Source organism: Falco peregrinus, chromosome 14 (genome assembly GCF_023634155.1).
Source record: "Falco peregrinus isolate bFalPer1 chromosome 14, bFalPer1.pri, whole genome shotgun sequence".
NCBI lineage: Eukaryota > Metazoa > Chordata > Aves > Falconiformes > Falconidae > Falco > Falco peregrinus.
In genome coordinates this window covers 12,181,939-12,204,465 of record NC_073734.1, presented here as the reverse complement: position 1 = coordinate 12,204,465, position 22,527 = coordinate 12,181,939, and positions in this window count along the sequence as shown.

The window sequence follows — 22,527 nt, the reverse complement described above, 5'->3', positions numbered from 1 at the left end:
ATGGGGATAGTGATGTCATAAGAAATTAATTAGGAAATACATGTTTCTTAACTTTTAACTGGGCTCTCTGACACAAGATAACTAGTAGGACTGAGAAGTCATAAATTTTGTATGTGAAATATAATTCTGCTTGCTGTATGGGTGTCTGTTCTTTGGTATGGTTTTTTTTTGTTTGGTTTTTGGTTGTTTGTTTTTTTTTTTTTTAATTAAATTTAACCGAATCTATGTTCGGCAAAGGGTCACTGATGGCAAAGTGGGCTGCAGCTTGCAATTTTAAGAGTACATAAAACACTGGCCATAGTCCACAGCATGCACTGGTAAACTGCAGACAACAGTAAAACCTCCCTGTTGCAGCATAAATATGGCATGAAAGTTGATTAACCAGTTTTATGTTGTTATCTAAGCCTGCAATCCATCTGGACTAAAATTATAAAAATTAAAACTGAGTTTTTCAACAGCAAAATACTGAAACTTGATTAGAAAGAAGAAAGGGTTTAGATATTTAAGTTCCTAGCAAGGTGACCAGTTGTTTTTTTTGTGGAATAACTGTGAACTGTAGTATTAAGATCAATATCATCAAGAGAAGTTTGGTATATCAGAGTGGACACATACAAAGTGTGGTAGAATCTTCATCTGTCCAGGACTCGTATGTGTGTGCTTATCTGGAGAACTGCAGACTCTCTATCATTCACTTTGAAATTTGAATAGACCTGAATCTCCAGTATCTTTATTCTGCTATTTGTAATGTTCTGAAAAATATGCCCTGTTCATGAGTCAAGTTGGCATAAACTTTTTCACCTGTTGTGCTGATGTGCTTGAATTTAACCTCTGTTACAGTGACTTTACAGATCCATGTCATGGGAGTTAAAGATTTCAGATGTTGATTTGTAATATGGTTATTTTGCAAAACCAATGTTTGAAGCCAAATTCAATATTCCAAATTCTGATTTTGAAAAGGTGTGCATGTTGCTGAGGCAGCAGATATGCCACCATGAATGAAAGAATATGGTTGTTTCCTTTAATATCATGCTTATGTAATGTATAGTCTTGCCCCCGTGAGGCCTTATTCATTGCAAAATGGGCTCAGCAGGAATCTTTCCACTGAATCAGGAGTAGTCCTGCTGATTTGATTTACGTTTGCTGCATTCTACTGTCATTGCAAAGTTTCATCCCTAATCAATAGGACCACAGCACTGTGCAGAAGTTGGGTTGAGGAAATACAGGAGCTTGCTTTACATGACAGGTTCGAAGACATATATGATGTGTATGGTAGTTAGTGGGGAACAGCTCACGTGTTCTGTGCTGCTAAGACTCCATGTATTTTCATCCCAGTGAAAGGCTCTTGCTGATTAAGTCTGTCTTGCATAACTCCCCATCCAGGTTAAATCTAGAGCACGAAATCACTTTGTTTCTAAAGAAACACGATTTTGTGTTCCCCAATGGATACTGTCTTAACTATTCTTGTACTTATCAGCTGCTTATTCCCCTGTGCCCCCCTCCTTTTACTTCTTTTAAATAGCATGGCTGCTTTTTTCAATCAGTCAAGTATGATTAAAACTAAATTTGTGTGTGTGTGTGGGGAAATCTCTGCTCAGCATTGCCTCTATTGTAGCAGGTCCACTCTATACCGATGCTTGGCAGAAAAATCAAGGGAAATTGCCTATTTTAAATGAGTATCCTATCTTTTTATAAAATTTTCAGAATCCTAAATCAGTATTAGCAGAGTCTGCACTTTCCTCCATTTATTGCTGAACTATATGGTAAATAATGTGCTCTTGTTTTCTATTTAGAATGGTAAATTAAGCCTATTTATATAAGATTTTAATGTAATTATAGTGCATAATTCTGCAACATATGACAACAAAACCTCTCCTAACCGGAGCCGATGGAGAAATAGAAGTTTAATTCAAGCCAGTCAGAGCCATTGCAGGAATTTCAGTTGAACAGACATTGGTCTGAAAATATGCAAATATCTGGGTTTATCCCTGCCTTGTAAAATAACATTATGAATATGAATACCTTTATTTAATCAATTCAACTGTATACTGGGAAACTGAAACACTAGGTCATTTCAAAACCAAAACGATTGTCACTGCAAGTTGATTTAGTTAAATACAAGATCTCACGTGCTTATAGAGATGGTAGTTCTGACAGCAAGGCCATGACAGACACTACAGGTTTCAAGGTCAGGAGTTGTGCATGTTAAGACACAATAACATTTCAAGATTTACTGTTATTAATTAAGACTTGTTTAAAAAAATCAAAAAAATATGAAAAATGAGTACGCAATTCCTTCAGCTTTGTTCTGCTAATTCATCACTTTTATTGAACATGTTAAAAGTAGTAGTAGTTTTTAAGGTTGATTAAAAAGCAAGCTTTGTAGTTATTGAGAAGAAGGAATTTTGTTTTCATATATTTATTGAATTAATGTTGATCTTTTTGAGAGGTGGGCTGGTGAAAAAGAGATGCTCATACAACAAAGAGGAGTGGAGGATGTTTTTAGATTGCCTTATAATTTTCAGGTGGAGTGAGAGGTGAAATTATATACCCTAGAGAAAACATTTGCAGCAAGGGATTTCTGATTCAAGTCTCAACAAGGCAGCTGATACTAGCTGTTGTAGACAGAATAATGCCATGTGACTGTAGTGATACAAATCTTATTTCAGGAGCACTTAAGAAGCATATGCTAATGTTTTGTAAGGGAGAATGGTTTTAAAATGTCCTTTGAAATGAGAATCTATGCAATTGTTTAAAAAGAATGCGTGTTAGCAGCATTTCTTAATTTATATCTTGTCAAGGGCAAATGAGACAATACTTCTACTCTGTAAAGGCAAAATACAGATGGCTGGTAAGAAATTCAAATAAACAAAGTGCTTTAGGTCTGGCTATCATTGCATCCTGCGGCTATCTTTTTCCTGCATCCTTCTCTCTACTGACTTTGAATGCAGGTACATCTTGTTGCACAGACCATTTAATCTGCTGCAGTGGTTGTCAACGCTAAGGATGTAACGTTCATTTGCAGAATAAAAACAAATATGCTTCCATTTTGAGATTCAAATGAGCACAGAAGTATTTTGATGTTTCTTTGTGCAGGAGGAACTTGTAAGAGTTAGTTCTTTAACATCCTAATTGTTCAAGAGCCAGAATTCAAATAGAAGGACAGCATCTGTTGGTTCAATCCTGCTTTTCTTAGAAAATGTTTGGTACTACAATGGCCGCTATTTGCAGTTAAATTGCTGTCTTCTGAGGGTGGCTTCTTCCACAAATGAAGTTGTATCTCAAAATGACAACGTCAAGAATGTACGTAGGAATGTAGTGGCAGAACTGCAGAAAGTATTGCTGCCATTTAAGACTATGAGAAAGTACCTTTAGGTTGTTATGAACTACGATTTCATTCCAGAGAAGTTTTTAAAAGTGGTGGACATAGGTCTGAGAAAAAACTATGCATGTGTTTGCTCTCCCATCAGTGTAATATCAAGAGGAGGGTAATCAGTGTGCTTGTATTGGGACATATATTGAAGAAGAATATTTACTGTGATGGCTTGCTAGCAGAAAAAGAAATCATAATTATTATCTAGGCTGTCTCATGGTATCTGTGGTCAGCTGAAATGTATATATGCAGAAGAACTGAATGTTCCTTAAAATTTGTGAGTTTTTCTTTTTGTTAGTTTCTCAATTCATGATCTCTATAGGTAGTTCGAACTCTAAAAACAAAACCAAAAAACCTTACAAAACCTCAAACTGAATCAAAAAAACCCCAAATTGAAAAATACAGTAACACTTCAGAACAGTATGTTGGAAATAAAAGCTGAAGTGAAATGAAGACCTAATTTTTAAATTTCTTTAGAATTTCTTGTTTTTCACTGTTTTATTCTGAAGGTGCATTCTTGGATGCCGACAGGTTCAAGACTTCAAATTTATAGTAGAATATCAGTGAAAGTCCAAGACTGAGATTATTATTAAATGAGTAATTTATTTTACTAAGGATGCTACTGTTGGCACATGGCACAGTTTTATATTCTGGAATTATTATCAGATGTCCATTTGTAAAGTTTTTTGTGAACAGTAGGATGAATGAATAATGTGTATTTACCAGTGAAATTAAATGGATTTTCATTGTGAATATTCCAGAAGGTAGAAGCTTAGTGCATGGCTTCTATGAAGAAACTTAATAGCAAATATAATTTTAGGCAGTAAGTAAAGAGGGTGGGTGGGAGGGGATAAAGGCCACGGTTGTTTTGTGTTTTTCAGAACCCTTTTTATTCAGCAGCAGTTGATGTGTATATGTGTGTATGTCTACGCGATACATATATGTGTGTATACACCACCCCACCCCCCACCCCACCCCCGCCCCGAGAGATTATAATGCATAGTATCTATTTGGGTGAAACTTTAGAAGAAAACACATATTACAAATTTAAATGGCCAAACTGAGACTTCTTAATGAAGTGTAGGCAGCCAAAACTGTGTGACGCTTTGGACACTGCCATTTGATATTTATATGCTGGACATCAAAGTTGCTGGATTATTTTGATTTGCAAGTTTATCAAAATGATTGCATAGATTCCAGTGATCCTTCCTCTTTATTTATTGAGAATTACTTAATTGCAGCAATGATGCCATATTAAGCATATTAAGTTAAATAAACTTTTTATTCATTATTATAGGCTTTCATATAGCGATCATTTTTCTTCCTCCTTTGACTTCCCACATTTAAACGGATCACAGGAGACATATCTGTATGAAATTATATTTAGTGATTGTGCTCTTAACACACTTTTCTGTCAAGGCTACTGGCATGTTGATGATGACCTCCTTGTTTAATAGTGATTGTAATTGATTTCTCATAACTCGTAATGCCAGGCAATGATTAGAGAGTGAGCTACGGCTAGCTTTTTCTCATGGTGAGAGTTTTTTATCAGACAGTGTAAGATTTGAGTGGAACTGGAGAGGGTTGGGGGTTTTTTTATGCTATGAAAGCCTTTATAAGTGTTAAAAAAAAAAGATATTTATGTATAATGTGATTATTTTAAATGATTCTACTGACAAAACATTTAGTAATGAATACTACTGTTTGTATTATTGTATTATCTTTAAATGCCAGACTAGGCTAACAAAGTGGAAACCTTGCAGTCTGACCCCTTTTTGGCATTTTTATTTCCTATTGCTTTATAGTTTCCTTACTCTTAATAAGGCTACACTCATCACTGATCAGATGCTCTTTTCTCCAAAGAAAGGACACTTGAGAGAGAAATGAGAACATCAGGAAGACTGGGCTACCTATGCTGGGGACTTTCTACCTGAGGCTTCAAAGTACTTTGCCATATTCTCACTTCTGGACTGGTAGTTACTGGCAGGTTAACACGCTCCTCAGCGTGGGGCAGAGTTGGAGATAAAGGAGTATCTTTGGATTAGGAGCCTAAGGAGGAAACATCCCTTAGCCCTATGACACTTAATTAGCAATGTATAGTACCAAGTAGTCATGGTCTTGGTTCGCTCGTGTTGTTTCTTAGGTCTTGCAGACAGTCAATATGCAATAATTTTTCTCCCACCTTAGACTGAAAGGCTTGATAGTGCTGGTAGTTCCACCAGCCTGGGTGTTCCAGATTCAGTGCTGGCAGTGTGAAGCAGTCTACTGCAAATGACAAAATCCATGGGGAATCGAATATTTGAAGAAAGAACAAAAAACATAGACCAATGCAGAGCAGCAGGAAAAACAGAGAATTGTGATCTGTTCTCTTGCTCGGTCACTTTCCACCACCCCCGATCCAGCTTACCAGGATTTCTTTATTTTCTATTACTTTTTTTTTTTCCTTTTTTCTTTTTTCTTTTTTTTTTTTTTCTTTATCCCACAGCTTGGCTAAATCTAGTTTTCTCTCTTGTATCAGCTCTGCCTTCTGCAGTCTGTTGCTGATCGCTATTCCTTCCTTCTCACAGTCAGTTCTTATCGACATTCTGATCCCACCTTCCCACAGCAAGAACTACTTGACATGGTTATTTACAGCAGACTTTCACTTGTAAACATACAAAATTTAATTGTTTTTCTTGTTTGCTATGCTGCCTTTGGAACAGTACTGCTGCCTAGCTTTTAAGCCTAATGCCACGGTGTGTGTAACAACATAAATGAGAGGGAATGGTATAAAATCTGAGGATTTTGTTCAAAATATAATATGGATTTGTAAAACTTTGAAGTGGAAGAGGTTTCTTCAATAATTTAAAGTTTTAGGAAATAGAAATATGATTCTGTTTTCCTTTTTTTTTTTTTTTTTTTTCTCCTTCAAATGTGAGTGCGGGGAGAGCTCTGCAGCATAGAGAACTAACTCAAAATTTATTCATTAAAAATTCATTGGCAGTATGTTGAGGAATCAGTACGCTGCTTTTTTCACGTTTACTTTCCCCACTTTCTTTTTTTAACAGAAAGTATGTGAAACGTAGAAAGCAGTGCTGTCTGAACTGTTGACTTCAGTGGGAGTTAAAGCATAACCAGAATAGTTACATTGGAGGACTGTCTAGTTTGTGATGAGCAGGCCTTGAAACCGATACTTCAGTTTTTTCTGTTCTTCAATATCTGGTTTAATTTTTGGTCTCAAACCTGTCTCTCCCCCTCCCACCTTGACTGTTTGCCCTTCTCAAGCAGAGGCTGCTGCTGTGGTCCTACATGGCCGATGCAGCACTTAGTGCAGCCTTGCCGCACCACAGCCTTGGGAGGGGGCAAAGCTGCTGCCAGCAGGGAGCCCAGAACTGGCCCTTTCAGCTTCAAGAGTGAGCAGTCCATAGCCCATCTGTCAAGACGGGGATTTGTTTAATACAGCATATGTAAGATCCTGGTAACCCATGCTATAATTATCTAAAAAATTCCCATGTCAATGAGCAGTTTACTGTGTCAGATGACTAGTATCTGTAGTTGTCTGTTGCTGCAATTCAAGCATATCCGAAGATCTGACAAGTTTTGTTGTGCAATGAATACTGATTCTTTAAAACTATCCAGTCGTTCATCAGTTTGTTGGGTTTTTAAGCTTACTAAATATATGATTATGCATAGCCATGAAGCAAAAAGAAAAAAAACAATATTCAGTTGTTTCATACATATACGTCTATAACATATATGTACATGTATGTTTCATCACAAATTCGTCTTATGTTCTTATTTTTCATATATGTATTTTTTTCTGTATGCTTTTTCAGTGTTGGAGACTTAATGATAAGATAGATATGTGTGCAATTGAAAATGCATATCAAGATCAACAGCAGGACACTGAAGACAAAAAGTAAAGACTGCAGGGGAGTGTGGTATGTAGCTTTATAGAAATTGCAGAAAGGCTCAGTGGCAAGTTCGTCATTAAGATGAATTTATGGAAACCTGAAGATGTTCAAGGCAGTGCACAATCTGAAATGAGTGGAATTTAGTCTGGATCTTGCTTATAATTCTTTCTTTGAGCTATTTCTTTTGGTGAAGCTTCAGATAGGAATAATAACCTTCAAAAGACAAGGGCAAACCTTCATCACTGTTACTGTGTCCTTAATTTAGACATGTGTATATTTGAGACAATAAGGAAAAATAGTATTTTTTATATATAAAAGGGGATTAAAACAAAGTGAGAACAGTGTTGCATTATTGAAAGATTACTTCTAGATAGGATCAGTTGCCCCTAGTCCTAGCGACTTACTAGGATATTTTCATCTTCAGTGTGCAGAGACAATGCCATGGAGAAAATTGTAGGACAGTCAGGCAAAAAGGAAATCCGATGCTGATTTGAAATGATGTGATGAATTTAAGCTGGAGGATGTTACTGAAAATCTATGAAGGATGCAGAATTAGGCTTTTTATTTGATCTTTATATTGATTGTAGTTGCCCTTGTTTAAATAAAGGACATAATAATATTATTTTGATAATTTGTTCAGTGCTTAATAAAATCTGTTTCTATTCTATTAAGCATAATGTCTGTTAAAACAGACTGAAGACTGTGAGTTGTCTTTATAAATTAGCTTTTACTTTTCATTCTCCTTAATAACTATGTCTGTGGTAGTTTGTTTCTATGGTAATGTTTGTGATGCTGCTTTTTCTTTTATTTTGGGTAAGATTCTGGAATGCTTGTATGTACAAGCACTCTTAGAATCCCATATGAGATTTTTTCTTCATGGAGATCACAAGATTTGACTCTAGAGGATTAAATAATAAAGCAGTGAAGCCATCGTCATCTAAAATTATTGTTTGACAAAATTAACAAGAAGGACAGATAAATTTAATCAAAGTACTTGGAGAAGAAGTTGATCAAAGGATGGCTTAAAGGGTGACAATTTTTTCCTTCTTAATATAAAACTCCTTAGAAATGCATATCTGTCACTGACTTCACAACAGGATATTTTTCCTGTACCCTAAGAGGTATGAATTGAATCACCACTTTGACACAGGGTGCAGATTAGGCAGATTAGCCAGGGAGCTGTGGAAAATTTTGAAGCTAAAATTGGTTTGGAGAACCATATTGCATTTACTGTTTTTTGCCTGTACAGACCTTCTCAGGACAAGTTCCAGGGAATGTGTGGGGACAGCTGCCTGTGCAGTCAGAGCTTGGATGTTCCTATAGACAATGTTAAGAGAGTATTTCTGATGTACTTTTTGAATTTCCAGCTACCTGCATGATGAAAAGCCACTGCTTTAAAGAGAATTAAAGAATAGTAAAAACCTAGAAATGGTTGAGGTAAACAGCCTTTTCCCACTGCCATACATTTGAGGTCAGTTTAGTCCCTACTCTTTACAGCCAGCTTTGTTTAGCCCCTGGCATTCTTTACATTAACATTCCAGTATTAAAAAGTTTGTTCCTTGGAGACCTGGTGCACCTGTCAAAAGGACTCAAGTTGTATGTAAGGATTTTGTATATACACGTATGTTTTTTCAGGCCATGTATATACATTTTTTTTTTTAATGTAGATAAATCTTTAGGGATTTTTTTTTTCCCTAATCATGTCAGGAGAGCTTTAATCCTGATTGTGGTGTGGCATGTGACACTTCAGAGAAACCGATGCCTTTTTAGAGGAAGCTGTGGTAGAGGAGTCAACCATTTGAAAAAATGGGGTTTATCATTAGAAATCTAGCTTCAGTGTTAAATTATGGAACAGATAGCAGTACTTGATAATAAATATATCTTAGTAGCTGTGCTTCTGGGGATTTTACAGATGTTGATAGTCTGTTTCATGATAGAACACAAATAGATGTACAAGCTTCTGCTGCCTCATTTTCATTAGCGTGCAGTGTTTGTATTATATGGCAAATTCATGAGATGGTGCTACAAACTGAAATATAAGACATTAGAAAGATCCCCATTTGCATTTGCACTCCATCTACACTCTAAAAGCTATGCCTAATATTATTATAAATAAAGGGCTTCTCAAAAGAAGACCACAAATGTAGCCAGAAAACTTCATCTATTACTTGTCACTAATATTCAGAGGATGACATTGTAAAAAGGAAAGAAGCTTCTTACAACAGACCAATATGGATTTGATTGTGGAAACGACACTTATACTCATGTAGTTCTTGTTCATTAACTTTATTGGGACTATTTTTCTAAGAATATTATTTATTTATTTACTTAGTAGGAATGTGGGGACCTGTGTTTGTACAGATTAAGCATATATACATGGGGTTTTATTTGGTGTGATGTAGTTGGGTTTTTTATTGTTTTGTTGGTTTTTTGGGTGACGTTTTGTTCAGTTGTGGGGTTTTTGTTTTTGGTTTTTTTGGGTTTTTTTGCTTGGACCCATAATCAAAGGAAAAAGCAAAATATTTTTTTTTTGGCCAATTTTCTTAATTTTTCAAAATACTCTTCCTTCAGTAAAAAATTGCAGGAATTTACTTACTACTCAATATTTGTGTAGAAAGAAGTAACATTAGAAGGTATACAGATAACAAGTAATTCATAGCATCATGTAAACATCTCATTCAGTGACTACTAGATGGCTGGAAAACAAGATGTTTGATAAGTTGAAAATTGTTTTTTATTCTACATCAAGGTAAAATAAGCCTTTAATTTTATTTATCTGTCAATAAGAAGGCAGATGGTAAAAGCCACAAAGTCAAAAAGGCTACTGATAGAGACATAAGCTTCAAATGTTATACAGGGTGATTCTAATTCCTGCCAGGAAGCATGGTCATATTGTAACCTAACTGCTGGCTTTCTGGTTATTTTTGGCTTTGACTTTTGACCAGAAATTCCATTTGAGCCTGAAGAATTTTACAGATAAAAGTATTGTCCATAACTACATTTCCATGACAGCTTTTTATTCAAGACTGATTTATATATATATATATATAAATATATATATATATATATATATATATATATATTTAAGTTATCACTCCTCCCACCCCACCCCAGCCCTGGAAGATGGTTTATCAGAAAGTTCCTGGGCAATTCTGTGTAGGGGGACTTGTTAATGGTCATGGAGTGGGGAGGTGTGGGAGAATTAAGAGACGTTCAGGTGTAGGGAAAAAAAAAATATTTTTTTCCAGTTAGCAAGGAACTAACTGGTCAATTGCCTTTATTACTACACATTAGAGAGTAATGAAATCCAGTCTAATATGCCAAAGATGCATTTTAGTTGAGGAGTAAATTAAATATTTCTGTATAGTGCTGAGAATTTGTGTGTGTTAACAGCCAGAGTTGTGAACATTGGAGGTCCTTCTCCAAACACAATGTACTACAACATGTCATAGTTTATGTTTCTCTACACACTTTAAATGTCACATACAAGGCTAGTCTACTGATACTTAGTCATAACTGTATCCGGGTGTGGGTTTTTTGTTGACTTCCTTTAAAAACAAAATAAACCCAAAACAAAACCTGGCAGCAACAAGAAACCTCCGTGGAAGCAACAGCATTAGAAAATGAAACAGTACTGCCAGTGTGCTAGTGAAGCTTGTTAAGGTGAATATAAAAGATGAAAAAATGCCTTTAAGTCACTTTAAGGTTTCAAGTATTTGAGTTTTAAGTAAATGCATTTTGAATTATGAGAGGAGAAGCAAGCCATCTGAAATCAGAATAAACATACTGATGTGTCACACAAACCTGAGGGATACTAATTCTCTAGTCCCCCAGTTTCATGTTGCATGCATGAGGAATAGGATGATTCAGCTGAGATGGAAAACTTTAATTATGACTCACTGAGTCTTAAGGATTGATAGCGCCACCTCAACTATAGATCAGGTGCGATATAAGCCATTGCAAGATGAGTCACAAGGGGAGCAGGACAAGGAAGGATGTCTCCGGTTATTCAGTCATGGACCTCTGAGTTGCTAACAGCCTCTGTAAGGGTTCTTGTTAGCACCAGCTGTCTTGATTGTTCAGTAATAGCCTTTTAGGACCTTGGCCTGAAAATACTTATTGAGTTCACTTATGCCCACAGAACAGTCATTTAGTCCTGTTTGTCGCTCTTGGTCTGGGTTTGATTAAAGGCTGCTTTAAAAGTGGATGGCTCCAGCAGTGTGGTGGAACCCCCTTGAGTCCTGCATGTGCTCCTTGCTTTGTACTGAAATGTGTTCAGGTAAGAGCCCTGAAACTGTGTTAACTAAAATGCTTCCTCAGTCCTAATTGTTGTGTCTATGATGCTATGATATAATTTATGGAAAACTTGAATATTTACTCTTGTTTATGCATTAGCTGAGTTTACTCAGAATATGACTCCTAAATAATATTGCGCTTCATAGGGGTTTATGTTGTTCTTCATCAACATTCAATAAATTTTTAAAGTCAAGTATTTCCTAATCTGCACTAATAAGACAGTAAAACTTATATTGGATTAAGAAAAGACAGAAACCCACAAGACCTCCCTACACAGCTTAATCAGTAAAATTCTAGTCACAAAACTCCGTTGTTTCAGTTCAGGTAACTGGCACCGCCTTGTGGACTGGGTGCTAAATCTGGTTTTGTTTCCTTCATGTCATGCCCAACAGTTACACACTCTGTAGCACTAACTAGTGATGTACCAGAGCAGAAATCATGAACACTTCTAAAGCAGCAAGTGATGTAATCTTTCAGGTAACTCAACCAATTGAGTTATCAATGATCTCTTTTTACAAAAGTTAATAATCACAGTTTACTTATCCTTGGAAATCTGTTGGAAAACCACAGAGTTTTAAACTTAGGGACCATTGTTAGAGACCTTGATCTTACAGACTTTACCAAATGTTTCCTGGGCTTGATAGTGCAAGATTTAAAGCTGAGGTAAATTTGATGGCAGTTCTTCACTTGATACCAACTGTCAAACTCCCGTTAGTTTATATGGACTATGGTGATTTACATCAGCTGAGGATCTGCTGCAGGTGACTTAAGGTCCCTAGGTGAAGAAAGGCACTGGGGGATGAAGTGGGGAGGAGAAAAATCTTAATAGCTAAACAGCTTTTGAAGTGGGTAGCTCTGGGTAAATTCTGCTTTTTGCAGTCACATGACAGGGATTTATTTTTACTTCACTTACATGGGTGAAGAAAGGACGATTTATCCTTCTGTTACTTTGGAAAAATGCCGTAGCTGTCTTGTCTAAAGACTTTGCAAGTGAGCAGGCAAGTCATCTTCTCTGTCATGCCCTTTATGTACTGTAGTGTCTCAAAATGAAGGAAAACCTCACACTAAAGAAAGATTGAGGCTTCACCTTGTAACTTTGGTTCAGATTCATTTATGAAGCAGACATTATCAATGTAATGTGCTTCACTTGAAGTTTTTCAGAACAGCTTGCTTTGCTTTTGGTTTCCTGAACAGGAACTTTTTCTTGATCTGCCCAGGCAGCCATGGTGGGGTTCATGAGCACCCTCTGGAGCTCCTCTGCTGAGTTGAAACTGGTATTCATCTTCTGTGCAAGGTTCATACATCTGATAAGAAGGTGGAACTGGAGCACCCTTCTGCACCATTGTACCAGCTGAAAACAGTGACCTGAGATCTAGTATTCACATCTAATGGAAGCTGTTGAATAGTGCACAGTGAAGTTATTCATTAGTTCATATTGGGAAATGAAGGTTAACCAAGTGATATAAACCCAGTACAAACTCAGTTTTATGGAATCTCTTGATATTTGAAATGTTCACAATATTTATTCATAAGGTTCCAGAAGCCTGATTGTGATTAACTCCAGAGTTAGCTCTATTTTATAAAAATAATACGGTTGTGATATTAAGCTTGAATCAATATTGACTTAGAGGAAGGTGCCACTTAGAAGGAATATTTACCTTTTTTACCTGCAGGTTTAAAATACCTAATTTAGGAGTTCTTTCTGTTGCAATTTATAGGACTCCAAGTTGAACTGTGTGAATATTCCCTGTGTGAATCACCAATGCTACTTCTTGCAATGTTAGTACTTTCAAGTAGGCATTTTCTCTCTGTTATTTCAGAACTTTTTAGTATGTGGCACATGGCACAACCACCATATTAGCAGTATTTTTTGGTTTTTTCCGTGGTGTTTGGGTGCTGTAGGGGCAGAATATATTTCAGTTCTTCTTTGTATTAACATGTAGGCAAAGAAATCTCAGTTTGCCCTTGCCTCATGGGTCAAGCAATATGGTCAATGTATTTCTTTTTGCAGTCTATAAATACTTCCTAATCTATATGTCCTGTTTGTGTCATTGTGCTTGTGTCACCTTTACTTTTCAACGTGAGTTCATGCGTGCTATATATAGTGTTTGCAATGCAGGGAGTAAAAATGCTAGATGTGGTAAGTGCAAAGTTATTTTTAAATGCTGTGAACACAGATAGCATTGGCTTCTGAAGTTTATGGAAACAAAGGTCTTTCAGCATAGAAAAAAATCCAGAACCCCAGATGTTTGTCAGTTCTAAATCAGCTTCTAGTTCTTTAAATGCAGGCTTCTACTACTGCTGCTGAATATTTGTAGAGATGATTGTAATGGTGGTCTTAAACTGTTAAAAACCATTAGATTTCTGGAAGAAGTAGTTTACCAGTGGTGCAAGGTATCTTGGGTGGCTTATTTGTGAATCCTCTCCATTATGTTCAGATTATTCATGGCTCTCACCTGTACAACATAATAAAGATGAAATAGATCTCATATAAGAGTATGTCCAAACCCCACGCAACAGTATGGCTCTAGTGCCATAAAAGTAAACAAATACATGCAGACTTTCCCTGAAAGTTTAGAGAGAGGTAAGGGATAATGGAGTAACTTCCTTTTATTCATCACTGGAATTTTTAAGTGCAGTTATTCTAGGGACAATTCCTACAAGGTTTTCAGGAATTCAAGCTGTAAGTGTTATAGTTCTAAGCATGAACAGGATTTTTGAGCATAGAGGTCTGCTCCTGTCAGTGTAGTTAAATTAAACACAGTGATAGCTAGCCCTTTAGAAGGTAATAGGGGAGTCTCTTGTAGGGTTGTAGAGTCTGCACATCCTAGATGTGCATTTCACATGACCAAAATACATGTCTTCCATTCATGGTGGTTTATTTCTTCACTCATGCTGGACACCAGAACTGTAATTCCTGTCAAGAAATGGTATGCAAAGTTCGTATTTGTCCGATGTTCAATTGTATTTGTGTATATGGTGACAATTGGTTCTTGTGTTTGGTTGCCTGTGTGCTTCTGGTCATGTGAATAAGTAGTCCAGATGCTCTATGGGGCTGTTAGAAACAAAGGAGTTTTAACTCCTTGATCTGAGTTTGTGTTTTTCAAGTCCTGCCAGTGTAACTCCTGGTAGTTATAAAGATAGCAATTATTTTCTTAAAAAATATATCATTTCAGAATGAATAAGAAGAGAGTAACACTTTTCGTAAGTCCTTAAGCCTTGTTAAATTAATAAATTCCTTACATTGTTGGAAGAGGTAATATTGTACAATAACTGTCTTCAAGTTCTGCCTGTTACTGGGAAGTGCCGTAGCTTTATATGGCTCCTGTTTTAGAAGAGGGAGCTATTTGTGTACAGCTCAACATGGTTCAAACCTGGAGCTCCTGTTTTGTAGAAACTCCAGTGTTTCACTTGATTTTTTTCTTATTGTTTTGAATTGGAACAAAAATATAAATATTCCTCACACAAGAAAATTTCTAAACTACCTTTCTAAAAAAATGGAACAGTTTTTCATGCCAACCTTGTTGGAGTATTTTTTAAATAAGGTTGAAATATTGTCTTTTATTATTATAAATGTTGACTAATTTCATAATAAATATCATTATAATACATAATCGGCCTGAACTCTTAGAGGAAGAGGGACTGGCAAACTGGGCAGAGGACATGCTGGGCAGCCAGCCTGCCTGCTTCCCTGCCAGCCTGGCTGGTGGGCTGGCTTCCATGCTGGTCTGCCAGCCCTCTAGCTAGCCTGCCTGGTTTCCATCAGAAGTTTTAGTGGAATAAACATTCCCATAGAACATTTTGATCCAGAAAATCAGCAGTTTCTGATGGAAAATTGTTCATCAGAAGAGTTTTAGTCTGTTCTGTTAAGAACATAAGTCTCTGAAATTGTTAGTCTTGAAAAGAAGTGTTGCCAAACAATTGAATGTAACAGCCTTCGCTGCCTGGAAGGCTCATTCACTTTGTCTCTGTAATAGCTCTTGGTTTCCTTTTAACACCCCCTGGAAAGGAGTAAAAGTTAATTAAAGTGGGTATTTTTCTGTGTTTGCAGTCTGTTGCCATTGAAACAAGTGTGGAAAGGGTTCGATGAAACAGGAGTTTAGAGTTAGCTGAACTTAAAGGTGTCTAGAAAACAGCTGTATTCTGTTGTCTGAACTATCAGTCTAATTAGTTTGGAGGATGAAAAAATATTGTACATTTCTTAAAAATAAAAATTTGGAATATTTTTTGATTAATAGCCCCAACATCTTCAGCTGTAATTTGTATAAAGCTATGAGACTAATAAAAATTATGTTCAGATCTGGATATAGCTCCTTCTGTTAGAACCCTTCTCTGTCTGCATGAGTGCAAAGAAAGTGTCAATGTGAATCAGGAAGTATCATTTTTTAAGATACATCCAAACAGATGTGCCAGATGATAGAAAACTCAGCTCCTAAATATTTAGGTTTAAAGAGATGGTATTTTTGCAAGTGTTAGCTTTTGTGTCGTGTCCAAGGTCTGTTGCAGCCTGAAGTTATTCCTGGGTTTGAGCACTGGTCCTGGGATCCCTTGCAGTCCTACTGGAAGCCTTGAAGCACAGGCAAATGAGATGTGTGATAAAGGATGTATTGGATATAACTGAAGGTGTGTAAGACCTGTGCACGAGCACCTGTAAACTGCTCTTTCATAGTCTCAGTTCTGGGGTGGAGATGCAGCACAAATTCAGTGCTTTACCATGGCTTAATATCAAACAACAAGCCTGGGCATCTCTCTGTTTACCAATGGCTTCTGTCTGCCATCGAATCCCCAGTTCTCTGCTGAAATCAGTTTGTTTTCTTGTCATTTTACTTCCTCCATTTCTGCCATTTTCTGGCCATCTTGTTTTATAGGGGGGGGGAAAGATCCATTTCTGACCACTTGCATTGATAATTCCAAATTTACATCACTTGCAAATTCTTTCATGCACAGGAAATCTGCATAAGAATTCTGTAAACAATTTTTTTTGTCTAATTAATGGAAGTGTTTTAACAGAACTGAAGACTGGACTCCACAGTATGCTATGTTATGATAATTTTTTCTGTTGTGACCCAGCCAAAACCAGGACACTGTTATGAATCACCTTTAAAGAACAGGGCTATGAAGTACAGTAATAATACTGGTGAGATAGCAAAACCATATACCTATGTGATCTTCATATTATACTGTTGCAGACATTCATGTTTAAATGATATTCTGAAATTTGGATTAGGAAATCATCCACGTAAGACCTTATTCTTAAAACCGTCTGACAGATTTTGAGTGTAAAAAATAAGAGACTTTCATACCATGCCAGAGTACTCTGTTAAACAATGCACCCACCCTGTTTCTCCTCCTTATGCATTCCTCTCCTTCACAAACTTTGATGTGGGATTTTGATCAGGTATCACAAAAATAGAGACTACTTCATTTTGTCACGTTTTTAAAAATCTCATCAGTTTTCAGTGAACAAAATGCCCTTATCTGCTGAAGGGCAGGTATCTGAGACTGAAGAAGACTTCAATCAGACCTGGTTTTCACAGTAAAAAATCAAAGGATATATTGACTAATCAGAACCTGAGAGATTTGGCTTAGAAGAAAGGAGTAAATAATAGGAACTCATAAACTAATCAGTAATAAACTAGTATACAGTAACTCGTGTCGGTCAGGCAATGTAAAAGAGCTGAGGGGGGTGAAGGTCCATATGTTTTTACCAGAAATATCTCCACCATTCCTCTGAGTGCAGAATAATACTGGTCTACTGAAGAGCAGGTGCTGGGGTAGCAATGCAAGCCTGTTTTATCGGATAACACTTTTTTTTTCTTTTGTAGTGTCTCAGATTTGCTGTGGAAAATTTCAGCCCAGAATTCTTCTTTATCTGTAACCTGAACAAAAGGTTTGGTGCTTTGATAGGAAACAGTTATTGTTTAAGTGATGTAAACAGGAAGATTCTATACAATGTCTAAGGGGCTCTAAAGGAGTATCTGCCAGTATTAAAATGGTAAGATGTATCAGCAAAATAGCTAGACACAGCAGTATCTAAAAGGTCTTATTTTTCCCCTGAATGTCAGCTTGCAAACTGTTCATGAAAAATTCAGTTGTATAACTGAAAACTCTTTCTAAGTAAAGATTCTGGCATAATAAAGAGCTTCTTCATAACAAAAGAGATGATGGAACAGATAATTCGTGATTTCTTATTACACTGTTGGAGTGGCTTAGTTTTATCAGACTGTGACAGTTATCTAAGTTATACTTTGCTGTATTTGTTCCCTGCCCTGTCCCTTCTTCTAGGTTCAGAATTAAAACATCAAGACAAATGATCCAAAAGGGCTGTCAATTTGTGTGTGTGTGTATTTTGAAGAGAGTCTATTTACAAAAATGTGTGTGTAATAATATTTTTTTTTCTTAAATATGTTTTTATTTAGTATTGGAGGGAAAATTGAATGGGAATGGCATGCACTACTTTGCTCCACAGCTAAAATGTTGAGGCCGGAGGAGGAGGAGGAGGAGGAGGAGGAAGAGGAGGGAATTGCTCATTCTTCCTACAGTAGGCCAGATGCCTGTGTTTAGAAGTAGAAACTTTCACAAGGAAGATGTATTGACATTTAAATTATTACACAGTTGTGCTCTCTTAATGTACCAAACAGCAGATATTATTTATAAAGCTTCTAATGGAAATAACGGTAGCCACTCTATTATTTCAATGAGCTCTTAATATGTTGTTGATGAACAGTATGATGTTTCTACATAATAATGACATTGAAAATTACTTTTTTGTGCATATTTTTGTGGGAATGCATTTATTTGACATTGTTGCAATCATTTAACATTTTTCAGAAGTTTTGTGTAGGAACACTAGCTAATGGGAAAGTTTTAAGCCTTATTGACATAAGAATTAAACCTTTAACATCTAATATGTATGACTAAAACTTAAACCTGCTTTGTTCAGCTGCCATTCAATTGAAATCAAATTAATAATTAGAATAATTAAAATTCCTTTCATATGAAGAATTCCACTGAAAGATTTCTCACTGAAAAGGATATTAAATGAATCAACCGTGAGGCATCTTGAGGAGTATCTCTGGTTGGAGTATTTATGTCAATAATTAGCATTCTGTAACTAGAGGAAAAACCAGCTTAGTATTTTAATGACATGGGTTAGGGAAAGATTATTTAAGCTCTGTCCATATGCAGATTTCATACCACTTGATAAAGGCCAGTCATATGATTTTTTTTTTCATATAGTACTTTCAGATATCTGGCATTGAGGTCAAGTGAGCAAGTTTATTCTTGACAACAGGTATTAAGAGTTAGTTACATCAGTAGTATCTTCTATCAATCAGAGCTATCTACTCTTGAAAGGAAGAGACCAGCACAGCATGAATGAAAGAAGAATTATTACAAAGTTAAAGATCTAAATTTATAGTTAAAGGAGATGTTAAAACATTCTTGGAGCTTTTGAGTTGAGGATCAGTGTTTGCTTGTTTGTATATTTCTGTGTGTCTGTCTCTGTTTATCTACGTGCATATTACCTGGTACAAACTTTTCTAGGGTCTAACTTCTTTTGAGACTCTGCTGAACTAGGCAGTATCAGTTTAATGAATAAATGTCCCCTTAGTGTGAGCATTTCTGGTCTAGGTTAGGACAACATTGACATGAAGAAAAGATGCAGTTTAGGATATGTTTTCAGGAGAGAATAATGCTCTTGGCAGATATTGCTTTCACAAATCACATTTATTTATAATTCATTAGTAACAGAAAATTACTTATAGTATTTATATAAAGTATATAAAGTATACATTATAACTTTAATATCCTGTTTTGGTATGGTCATATACGTAAAGATCTCATTCTTTTTGATCCAGATGTCTACAGATTGCTTTCCTTGTTTTTTTGTGGTACTTGTTTTGTTGATACAGTATGTAGTTATTTTTTAATAAGTATTAGCTGGTCTGTATTTGTGGAAGTCCAGTAAATACATTAATTCATCATAGGGTATCACATCATGATACTATACTATGTTACATAGTAACACTTTAGTAACGAGGAGGAGAAAGAAGGATAACGCCCCAGCCGCCACACCCTCACCACCACCACCCCCACCCCCACCCCCTCAATATTGTTTTCCATAAAACAGTGGAAAAATCCTGGAATTCTGCATCTCTAACAAATGTGTTAGAAGTCCAGTATATGCTGCGGCACATAGTGCTTGAAAAAGCTCAACAGAGATACAGTGGGTCAAATAAGGCATTTTCGGTCTTTTGGGCTGTAACAGGATTAGCAAAATCAAAATTAAAGATCACATGTATAGGTTACTATTCCTACTTTGCAGACCATTTAACGCAAGACTACTGGGAGCATGGAAAAATTCAAGGTGAGGGATGTTAAAAATAAGGCTGGCTTATATCCGATTCCCAGACTGTTGTGCTAAGACATTTCTTGAGAAAAGTGAATTTCAATCAAATCTCTTGAGATAATCCCCAAGGCTACAGTTTTGCACCAACTTGAGTTACTTGATATTGTAAATTTGGAATGGATCCCAAACAAAGGATTATCTGCTAATATCCTTTTCTGTTACGATGCATACAGAGTGATCAGACTACCTGGAGAGGATGGCGTGTTTCCAGAATACCACCCCACTTCGCCAAAGCTTTATAGCTGAACTTTCCTTGTGATTTGAAGTTCCATGCTTCTGAGTGTCTGAACTGACCAAAACTCCATTTAATATTTCCCAGGCATGGCTACAAACACCCAACTTCCCTTTCTTCTGCATGTTACAGGAAAGAAATTAACATCAAGAGAGGAAATAATTGCACCCATGATGCTGTTATACGTCAGGATTGGGTGATGAAAGTCGAGTTTACCTCTCATCTTAATAATATTAAAAAAAAAATAAATAGGAGCTGCTAAGATAAAATATGACTACTATTTTGTCACATGATCCAGGTCTTAGATAAACATAATCTTCAATGGAAGTTGTTCAAGTAAGAAATTAATAAAAACTGCAGGGAATAAAAGCAGAATGGTGACCTGGTTAGTTTGTCATTGAGTAGAGTATAATTAATGCAGGTGTTACCCAGATTTACCTGTTGGTATGCAAATGGTGATTAGAATTAAGAACAGTATTTAGCTATGTACAAGTAAGCATAGAGGTACTGTCTGTTCCAAGAGCTTTCTGGAGACTCAACAGTACTAAGGTGCCACTGTGTAAACACGTATTAAAAACAAGGGCAGCTGAATGTTTGCATGGCCATATCATTCGAAGTGAAAGAAAAGAGCCAAAGAAATAAATGCCTTTTGTTCTAATGTTTTCTTTCAAAAGTAAACTTCGGTTTACATATATTTACACAGAGCTGTACAGAATTGGATACGTTGTGGAACCCAGTCAATGAACAGTTGTTGAAATACACTTTAGGACTTTATACATAAGCCCTGATTAAAGACACTAGTGTACAGGGCTTGTGTCCTAGCCTAAATTTTTGCCAGAGTAGAGAATAGGCTATTATTCTTTAAATTATTGTCCTGCTTTAATCACATGATTCTGTCAGGTCTGTCTTAGGGTTTCCAGTATGAAAGTGTATCTTTAGAATACATAAACTGCTGCTGTCTGGTCATTATATATAAAAAAACCCCCTACAAATAGACTTTTCTAAATCCGTATTTGAATGTGGCTTTGATAAAATATGTACCAAATCCCATTTATACTGAAAAAAACTGTACATAAACTACCTACTCACTAGCTTATGTATTATTGCTGTTTTCTCTGTTTGTTTCTTCTTATATGTATGTAGATTAATATCACATATCAAAGCAATGCTGAACTTAACAGAGCTCTATGGAAAACTGAGTTGTCTTTTTCTGCTTTATAGCTGAGGTTAAAAACTTGCGGACAAAAGCAACTCATCGCTTCTCTGCTGACCAGATCTGTGGTGTATTCACATGCAGCGAGCAGTTCTTACAAAATGTGAGTTTGATTAACAAAACCATAGAACAACACAGCTACATGCTAGGTAGGCAGAGAACAAGTGAAAAAAATGGAAGATTTTTATTAAAGTCTGAGCTTAAATTGTTTGTGCTACATGTTCTATACTGCCCTCAATCTACTTAAAAAGCACAATGTCTGCTAAACTTTTGTTTGTAGCTTATCTAAGAAACAGCATCCTTCACACAGCAAAGCACACAGTGATCAAAATTTCTCTCATCGGTGATCCTCTTGCATCATTTCTTCCCCTATGGATTTTTTCTATTTATGCCTCATGACAACCTTTTCCTTCTCAGTTGCATTTCTTATTTGATGACTGGTACACAGGATTGGCACCACCAGGCTTTATCAGATCATGGTGTTTAATAAAACAATTGTTACCATCCCCCACCTAAAGCCCCTCCCCCATCAACATATTTGCTCCAAACAAAAGCTTTATTTGACTTGTCGAAGAAGGAGGAAAATTATTAAGGAATAAATGACTGAGATTGCCTGGTTGGTGGAACGTAGTTAATTAACCTAATTGAAATTGCATGTGTTGCTAATGAGACAAAAATAGGCCAATAAATAAATTATTTCCATTAAATGTAATTGGAAAAATAATTAGCAAAAGATAAACATTTAGTTCAGTGACCATATTTGGCCTCTGGTTAGCTGAGATGCTCTTTAGCATGTAAGACTTGTTGATGATTAAATGAAATTAGATAATACAGCTTTTAGCAATGTAGCATGGTCTTTTATAAATCCATTGTAAGCTCTGACAGCAAAAGAGTGAAAAAATCCTAAGTTCTGTATACTGATCTGTTGAATAAAAGGGAGGGTTCTGCATGACAGCCACAGCAGAGTAAGAATTTATTGAGCACTAGATTAAAAAAAGAAAAAAAGGCATATGTCAAAAAATAAGGGACAAATATGTACATTATTTTGCCAAGGTTCCTTTGATCTCTATAACAAAAATACTTACATAGGTGCATGTGCATGAATTTGCCTCT